Raw genomic sequence first — 10,061 nt, 5'->3', positions numbered from 1 at the left:
CAGTCAGTGCTCTTAACCGCTGAGCCATCTCTCCAGCCCTTTAACAGAATTTTTTTTAGTTAAAATTTATTTTTAATATTTGTATGTGTATGAGTGTTTTGGCTGCATGCATGTCTGTGTACTGCATTCATGTTTGGTGCCCATGGAATCTAGAAGAGAGTGTTGGAACCCCTAGAATCGACGTTGCAGACAGTTGTTAGTCACTATATGGGTGTTGGGAATCTAACCCAGATCCTCTAGAGAAGCAGAAGTGCTCTTAACCACTGAACCATCTCTCCAGACCTATAGTAGAATGGTTTGCTATAGTTTTAGGCAGAAGAAAAAATAATAAAAGATAAGTTACAAAATTCTTCACCCCACAGAACAAATTTCTTTTAAAAATACTTTATTGAGATGGATGATGCGGCCCACACCCGCACTTGGGAAGCAGAGGCAGGTGGATGTCCAAATTCGAGGTTAGCCTGGTCTACAAAATGAGTTCCAGAATGACCAGAACTACACAACACATGTGTCCAGTAACGCCATGTGCAATTCCTTCTGCATTAATGGTTTGAGTAGGATTCAAAAGCTCCCCTATCCAGTCATGTCTCAAAGGAACAACACAGGCTAGATTCTTCTGCATTGCAAAAATGGTCCTTGGTACTTCAATACCCAGAAAGTAGAGTTCCCATATCCATTACAGAGGGTAAAAATTATGACAGAGTTGAATCTAGGGGAAAAATTAGTTTTACATCCTTTCTCATGGCTCATGTGTCCGTTTGTCCATATTCTTCTCTCTTCCTCCTGCCTTAATTTTAGAAAAATGTAAGGGCCCACTGGCCACATGGTGCTGTCTTGCCTGTACTCATGAGGCTAAGTGTGAAGAGCAGGGAGCACAGTGCTGGGAGCACTTCCCTCTCCCTCATCCCAGGCCTGTGTCTGCCTAATACCAAAGCTCCTCACCTGGCCCTCGAATAACCATAACCCTGTACTCTGTTGGCAGTACAGTGGGCTGGTTACATCTCTTGGGCTGAATGAGTTTCCCCATTTGTCCCCATCTCTTCCCACAAGAGTATGTGGCAGCTCTAGCCATGGTAAAGGGCTCTGTAACAGGCCCAAGCATTGCAGACTTGATGATGATAGGTTTCTCTTTCTCTCTCTCTCTCTCTCTCTCTCTCTCTCTCCTGTTACATTATGTTCCTAAAGCCAGTCACTAAGGTCTAGTCTCTTATTTGGTCACTTCCTTATGCCTGAAACTCCAAGGTCCAGCTATCAAAATACCAAGATCCAGCAGTCAAAATTAATTATTTGGCTACACTGGCTAACATGTCCAATCGGGATTTACCAAGTCATCCTAACACAGCCTTTCCCCTTTTCTCCTTAAAAACCACTCTTGCAGAAATTCCTGCTCCACAGGCAGCCCCGACCCCCACCCCACCTAACCTGCTTGCCCCTCGAGGGTAATACATCTTCTCTGTACTGAGAATTTGGTGTCTGGATATATTTTGTGTCCCTTTAAACAGAACCTGTGACTGTGTCCTACTGGTCTCTCTCTCTCTCTCTCTCTCTCTCTCTCTCTCTCTCTCTCTCTCTCTCTCACACACACACACACACACACACATACACACTGCTCTGCAAGTCTGCAGGATGGGATATCAGATCTCCATGATAGCAGGGAGGCCGTCCAAGCTTGAATAATGAAGCATTCTTTCCTGAGAGAAAAACCATTCATTTCCCCACAACTCTGATGTCTACCTCAAAATACACTGCGGGATTGACTGACTGAAACTGGGCATGAAAGCTGGGCCATTCTTTTCTCTGCAGCAGTTCATAATGCCTTTGAGTCTATGTGATACTGATAGAAACTATTATGCCTTCACTATAAGACGCCTAGAAAACCGAAGACATAGTAGATTTGAATAGACTTTTATTTTGATAGAAAAATAAGGTTTTAATAGTTATGTCAAATAATTTAGGTTTGAAACTATTGGGGGAGGGCTACAGAGATGGTTCAGCTGTTAAGAGCCCTTACGAGTCCCACAGGCGTCACGGGTTCCGTTCCAGCCCCCACATGACAGCTCATAGCCATTTCTAATTCCAGTTCCAGGGAATCCAACACCCTCTTATGGCCTCCCTGGGTCCTTTTGTGCCAGTGGTACACATATACTCCTGCAGACTCACACATGCACAGAAACAAAATCTCAGCACTTGGGAGGCAGAGGCAGGCGGATTTCTGAGTTTGAGGCCAGCCTGGTCTACAGAGTGAGTTCCAGGACAGCCAGGGCTACACAGAGAAACCTGTCTCAAAAAATCAAATAATAATAATAATAATAATAACAACAATAAATAGTTTGCATTGCTTGTTGGAGAGAGCTTAAAAACAACCACACACTATTTTATTTATTTATTTATTTATTTATTTATTTATTTATTTATTTATTTTTTATTCGATATATTTTTTATTTACATTTCAAATGATTTCCCCTTTCCTGGCTCCCCACTTCCCGAAAGTCCCATAAGCCCTCATCCCTCCTCATGTTCCCCCATCCACCCCTTCCCACTTCCCTGTCCTGGTATTGCCCTATACTGCTGCACTGAGCCTTTCCAGAACCAGGGTCCACTCCTCCGTTCTTCTTGGACATCATTTGATATGTGGATTATGACTTGGATAATCCAAGTTTCTAGGCTAACCACAAACTATTTTCATATAATCTTTCAAGTGACTACAGTGCCCGTCTTGCATACAATCGAAACTATGTAGGAGCCATTCCTCTGGCCATGTCTGTGAGGAGTTTTCATTTACCTAAGGAAGGAAGACCCAGACCAAATGTGGGTGCCACAGTGGGACACCCTTGTTTTCTACAAGGAGAAAAGCAACTAGGCACCAGCATTCCTCTCCTCTCCCCCCTCCCCACGCCCCCACCTTTCCTGGTTGTTTGCAATGCAACTGGGCTGCTTCTGATCTTGCTGCATGTTTCCCACCATGATGGCTTCTACCCTCAGACTGAAGCTGGAATAAATCTTTCCTTGGACCAGCAAGATGGCTCTATAGCAAAGGACACTTTCAGAGGGAAAAAAGGAATGACTCTGGCAAGTTGTTCATTGTCTCCTCTCTCTCTCTCTCTCTCTCTCTCTCTCTCTCTCTCTCTCTCTCTCTCTCTCTCTCATACACACACACTCCCTCCCCAAATAATGTAATAAAAAAACAAACAATTCCTCAATCCCTTCTCTCCTTAGCTTGCTCTTATCAGATATTTGTTGTCACAACCACAGGACAAGAAACTGACAGAGACCAAGCCTGTTCCTGGTTTCCGCAGTTCCTGCTGCAGGAAGTCTCCAGACAAGTTAGGATAACTGAGGAGCCCTAACTCCTAGATCAGGGTCTTGCAAATGTCAGGAGTAGATTGTTAGCTTATTGCATGTCTCCAAGAAATTTTAGCAAAGGTTAATAACACTGGGCAGGAGATATCCAACGCCCTGGCCCAAAGACTGAGAACAGCTCAGAAGGAAACAGAGCCCCTGTGACTCTTTTAGTATTCATAGATTCTGCACTTTTTTTTATATTGCCTGTTTGCTAAAGTTTAATTATAATGCACAAACCATCATTTGTGAGTTATTTGTGGATACACACACAAAGATGAATAAAAATGTGGGTTCCTTACTCCATCCATTTCCGGCGGAATGTAAGCAGCAGGCCCTCTCCTTTGACTCTCTTGCTATAAACAGTGTCCTCCTGGTCTGGTGGCGGCCATGTTTTCACACTGGGGACTTTCTCTTCAGTGTTTTGACTGCTTCAGATGGCCTGCTCTGTATCTGAAGTTCTACCTAGAGTTCCTTGGAGCAGGGAGCCTGGGATGTGTCTTCCAGAGAGAATGCATCTAAATGAGCAGGAAGATCAGTAGTAGTTAAGGTCATCATCAACCACACGGGGGCTACAAGACTCCCTGTCAACAAACAAACAAAAACAGAACAGCAGATTTCAAGAAAAGGAGCTGCAAAATGGAACAACAATAACAACAAAAAGATAGTTGCACAAAACGAGGTTGGTTTGCGAGGTGTGTGGTGCATGCTTTACTCCCAGCACTTAGGAAGCAGAGGCAGGTCTCTGAGTTTGATCTACAGAGCAAGTGCCAGAACAGCCAGGGCGACACAGTGAGACCCTGTCTGAAAACAAATCACAACAACAACAACAAAACCAACCCAAACAACAAAATTGGAGATTTTGTTTGTGACAAAAGGTTTGCAGAAATGGTGGAAATGTGGCTGTGTATGGATTTGGAAATGGCTAGTCTTCATCTAAGAGATCAGGAGTGACTGTGTCCTGAAGCCCAGTTCTTGCTCTGTGTGTGTGAGGCTCTGAGTTAACTCTCAAGCATTGCAGAAAGGAAAGGAGGTGCTATATGCCGAACTGACGTCTGCAAGTACGGAGGTAGATGCTGAGTTCTGTGTTGACTGGAGATACTCTGAGTGTACTGCTTTGACCACACAGGATTCAGATGGCAGTGAGAGGCTGTGGAGGACAAATCTCTTTCTCTCAGCCTGCTGCATGCCATGTGCCAGTCTCCTTCACCCAGTTACCCAATCCTGCACCCAGGGCCTGACTGCCCGGAGGCTCTCACTTCTTTGCCAACTTGTCTTGATCATTCTCTGGGAGGTTTTCTGCAAGTGGGAGGCAGGCTTGATTCAGCCTGAGGCAAAATGGGAATATAGTTGCGTTGGTATGTGTGGGCTAGAACACCTGTGACTGGGGCCTGCACCCCGAGTCCTGTACACAGTTCAGACTGGCTACTCATCTTCCTATGCCTTATCCTGCCCTCAGTGATGCCTTGGGATTGGAGTACAGCTGCTGGCCCACAGTCTGACTGCCTCTCCCCTCCCCATGGGCTGTACCCACCAGCCCTCGAAGCGATCCATTCCTTTGTTTCTGTTTTCAATTGTAAAACATACATAGCCTGAGAAGTGTAATTCCTACCTTTCTGAATGTGAATCTCAAGTCCCTTGAGTTGCATTCGTGCAGAATGACCACTACCCGACTCTGGGACTCTTCCAGTCCTTACACAGTGACTTCGTCCCTATTGGATGTCCATTCTCTGGCCCCCACCGACCACTGCTCTACTATCTGATTCCTGTGCATTTGACTGATGGCTTTGATTTGCTTCTGTGTACCACTGTGGTACTAACCCAGGCAGACGCTGTGTGTCTTTCCACAGTGCCAGAATTTATTGAATAATGACAAACCAGCCTCTCCATTCCTTGCTTTCTTGTGAATGAGCTTGGCAACGGTGGCCTTGCCCACAAGCAGCTCTAAATTCCATCCTGATGTTTATGTATATGGGTATTTTTCCTGTAGAGGCCAGAAGAGGGTGTTGGATCCCCTAGGGCTAGAGTTATAGACTGTTTAGAGTCCCCGAGAAAGGAATGATGCCCGCGTCCTCTGGAAGAGCAAGCAGCCCATGTTCTTGGTGGCTGTACCCTCTCTCAAGGCCTCCATTCCAATCTTAAACCTTAGTCATCACTAATGCTCAGATCACACCAGTGAAACATAGGGTGTGTTATGGAACAGTTATGAGAAGACAAAAGCAGTTCTAGGGGTTCTAGAGGCTTCCCTGAACCAGAGGCTGAACCGATACAAGTCATCTCTGACCTCACTCAGCCCTCAACTGGTCAGCTAAGGTACCAACCTTATCACTCAGTCTGGGGCTGTTCCCACACGGGCTGCCAAGGTACCCAACATTCTGGCCGAAGAAGGTTCCAAAAGGCCGATCAAATACACAGTGCTGCTCAATAAGCCCTGATTGATTTGAGTTTATCACCTGCCCATTCATGTGGCGGGTGGGTGCTGCCTTATTCCTGGGTTTAGTGTCCTTTTTACAGGTGAGGGGTTACATCATCTGCCAGTGTGTTGCAAGCTCCTGGCCTGATTTCCCTCCAGTGGTTTTGATGGGACTCAGTGTGATATGGCCATCGGTGATCATTTTGTATTTGTGTGGATAGGTGATTGATCAGCCCGTGCTGGACCAATGATGGTCTTACCCATAGATCCACAGGGCAGAGTCATCTGACTCAGCACTTTCTCTCAGAAGACCCAACTGCTGTGTTGACAGAGGATTCTTTCCAGGCCAGTCAGGGCTAAGAGCCACTGCTCTTACTAAGAAGAACCCAACCTAGGCAAGCAAGGCAGCAATCTTCCTTTGTGCGGACAGGCTCACACGTATGTGCCCAGTTAGATTATTTAGCGAGATGTCCTCAGCTGTGTACAGTGCACAATGTACTTCCCTTTGTTCAGACAGACTATCAGGTAGTCCAGTCTAGCCTTGAACTCTCTAGTCAAGGATGACCTTGAATTCCTGATTCTCTCGCCTCCTGAGTGCTGAGAGTAAAGGCACGCATCATTATGCCCTTCACCACCATCATCTTAATTCATTGTTATTGTATGTAAGATAAATGTGTGAGTCCAGGCACACACATGCCACATCTCAAGTGTGGATGTCAGAGAACAACGTTCAGGAGTCTATTCTCTCCTTCTACTGCTTCTCTCTTGTCAGTCACAACAACAACAGCAACAACAACAACTAATGATGCCTTAGCTTAGGGACTGGAGAGATGGCTCTGCTGTTAAGAGCACTTGTTGCTCTTCTAGGGGACTGAGGTTAGATTCCCACACCCATGTCAGGCGGCTCACAGCTACCTGTAACTCCAGTTACAGGAGATCTGATGCTCTCTTCTGGCCTTCTCAGGCACACACAGAGACCGTGTGTGTGTGTGTGTGTGTGTGTGTGTGTGAATGTGTATTTATATACATATATGTATATATACAGTCATATATATGTATGCAAATGAACTGAGCCTTTAAAAAGTGTTGGGAGAATTTGAAGTGTCAAAAATCCATCACCCCAGAGCAAGCTTGTTTGTTTTTGTTTTGTTTTTATGGTTTTCTTTTTTCTCGTTTTTAAAGATTTATTTATTTTATTTTATATAAGCACACTGTAGCTGTCTTCAGACACATGCCAGAAGTGTGCATCGGATCCCATTACAGATGGTTGTGAGGCACCATGTGGTTGCTGGGAATTGAACTCAGGACCTCTGGAAGAGCAGTCGGTGCTCTTAACCACTAAGCCATCTCTCCATCCCCCTATTTTTGTGTTTTTCAAGACAGGGTTTTTCTATGTAGCCCTGGATGTCCTGGAACTTGATCCATACACCAGGCTGGCCCCAAACTCAGAGATCCATCTGCTTCTGCCTCTGTCTGGAGTACTGGGATTAAAGGCATGGGCCATTAGGCCTGCAACAAGCTTTTCTTTTTCTAAATCACTTTTAAAAATTCAATTCAATAAATGTGTGGACTATCTGTTCATTTGCTATTGCACTACTGGCCAATGAAATTACAAAGGAAGCCCACGTTTTATAGTCACTGTCTCAAAGGATGTTTTCTTAGTTAGAATTTTTACTGCTGTGTACAGACACCGTGACCAAGGCAACTATTATAAGGACAACATTTCATTGGGGCTGGCTTACAGGTTCAGAGGTTCCAGCCGGCGGTGGTGGCACACGCCTGTAATCCCAGCACTCTGGGAGGCAGAGGCAGGCAGATTTCTGAGTTCGAGGCCAGCCTGGTCTACAGAGTGAGTTCCAGGACAGCCAGGGCTATACAGAGAAACCCCGTCTCGAAAAAACCAAATCCAAAAACAAAACAAAACAAAACAAACAAACAAAAAAAACCAGGTTCAGAGGTTCAGTCCATTTTCATTAAGGCGGGAACATTGCAGCATCCGGGCAGGCATGGGGCTGGAGGAGCTGAGAGTTGTACATCTGCATCTGAAGGCTGTTAGGAGAAGACTGGCTTCCAGGAAGCTAGGATGAGGGTCTTAAAGCCCACACCCACAGTGACACACCTACTCCAACAGGACCACACCTCCTAATAGTGCCACTCGCTGGCCCAAGCTTACGCAAATCATCACACATGTGTTGTATTCTCCTGAAATGTAAAAATGGTTCTTGCTACTTCAATACACAGAAAGCAGAATTCAAATATTGCCACAGAGGCTAGCCAACCAACTAACTTACCAAACAAAAACCCATGATGGACTTGAGGCTAGAAATAAACTTGACTCTGTGTCGTCCCTCATGACTCCCGTGTCCTTCTGCCTATACACAACCTTTCCTCATCATGCCCTGCCTTTTTAAGGCTGAGTATATTTCGCTGTGTGGACAGAACACATGTTGTTGATCTGGGACCCACTCCTGCCCTTCTCTTCCTCCTTCTGACCCTCCAGTCCTCAGCCCTCAGTTCTTCCCTAGGGCTGCCATCCTCCTAAAGTTGGCCTTGCCATCCACCAAACAAGACAAAGGACTTTGTCCCCTCATCCTGCACATGTTCCCACCCCACCCCCAAGTCTCCTGGGGCTTAGGGGTCAGACTTGCACATCCTAGAGCGTTGGGAGAGGGGAGGGCTAGTTTGTGGCAGTCCGGCAGACTTCTTCCCTGAGCCATGGAAAACCTGAAGGACGTGCCCATTGTGAACCCGGCCGCTCAGTTTGTGGCCAGAATCCTCTGGTGGCCAGTGACAATGGGTCACATCTGCTCAGCTTGTCCACCTCTTTTACCCCCTTCAAGATGTTCTCAGATTTCTAGGCTGGAGGGTAAACTCTGAGGGTCCCAGGACACCAGATCCAGCCGCCTGTCACCTTGAAAGTTCAATTAGGGACAGATGACAAGGAAAGAAAAGAATGTGATCAGTATAGCCCACATGAGGAAGGAAGAAGGGCCGGCATACTAAGTCCACCGTGTGGAGAGCTCCAGGATTGTCCAGCATGCGCTGGAGAGATGGCTCAGTGGTTAAGAGCACTGACTGCTCTTCTAAGAGGTCCTGAGTTCAATTCCCAGCACCCACATGGTGGCTCACAACCATCTGTAATGGGATCAGATGCGGTCTTCTAGTGTGTGTCTGAAGATAGCTGCGTGTACTCCTATAAATAAAAAATAAATAAATCTTTAAAAAATGGATTGTCCAGCAGAAGAATAAACATAGGCCAAAAGCAAGCAGAGCGGGCCAGAGAAATGGCTTGCAGCAGGCAAGGGCGCTTGCCACCAAGCCTGACAACCCACCTTTGATCCCTAGGCCCCACATGGTAGAAAGAGAAAGCTGACTCCCACAGGCAGTTCTTTGACTCCACACGTGTACCCAGTCCCCGATACACATGTGTAATACAAAAGAATAAAATGTAAAGCAAGTAGGATAATGCACAGTGCAAGAGGGGTCTGGCTGATGTTGACCCCCGGGCCAGCTTCATTGCAACCCAGCTAGTGTCCTGCCCCCATGAGGAGAGCAGATTGTCCCCAGGCTCATGAGATGGCTGTGATGGGCAGCCTCGGGCTTGCAGTCCTTGGGATATGAGAAAGGCCAGGACAGACACACAACAAACCGGGCAGTAGAAGCAGAATGGAGTCAGACCAGTGACCAGTCTTTTACCACTACACAGGCAGTGCCCTTTGGCCAACCAGGAGATGTGGTCTTTGGTGGCCAAGGTCTGGATTCTAAGTCTCATCCACAATGTTAAACAAGAGCTGCCTGCAGGTTTGGGGCTCACAGGAGCTGTGCTCACAAGAGCGTTTCTGCTAAGCACTGGGCAAGGTCTGTCTTCACCTGATAGCTTGAAGGCCCAGATGCCTGCAGGTCAACATGTCCAGACAAAATACCACTCTACTGCCCCTTAACTTCTGTGTTTTACAGGAACCTCGGCTTCCTTCCCTACCCGGCATGAGCGGCTCTGTCAGAGGATCTTGCAGAGACTACACTATGGGGAGCTGCCAAACAGTTACATGGGCAGAGAGAGAAAGGAAAAGGCACAGGGGTTCCCCTGGGGTGCCAGTGTACTGGATGTCTCCTGGTGCTAAGGAAACAGAGCAGGGAGAGGGAGCCAGCTAGAGGGTCAGTCGTGGCAGCCTCAAAGGCCGGAAGTGCTGACCCCAAGGGTGAAAGACTGCAGCAGGGGAGTAGAAAACATCTTCCTGCTCAGAGGGCCTCACACCTCTGGCTTAGCTATCTGACCCCACCATTCTGTTCACTTCCCTGTGCATCCAAA

The sequence above is a fragment of the Apodemus sylvaticus genome, chromosome 17, assembly GCF_947179515.1.
Source record: "Apodemus sylvaticus chromosome 17, mApoSyl1.1, whole genome shotgun sequence".
NCBI classification, from domain to species: domain Eukaryota; kingdom Metazoa; phylum Chordata; class Mammalia; order Rodentia; family Muridae; genus Apodemus; species Apodemus sylvaticus.
Note: the sequence above shows the minus strand (reverse complement) of the source record.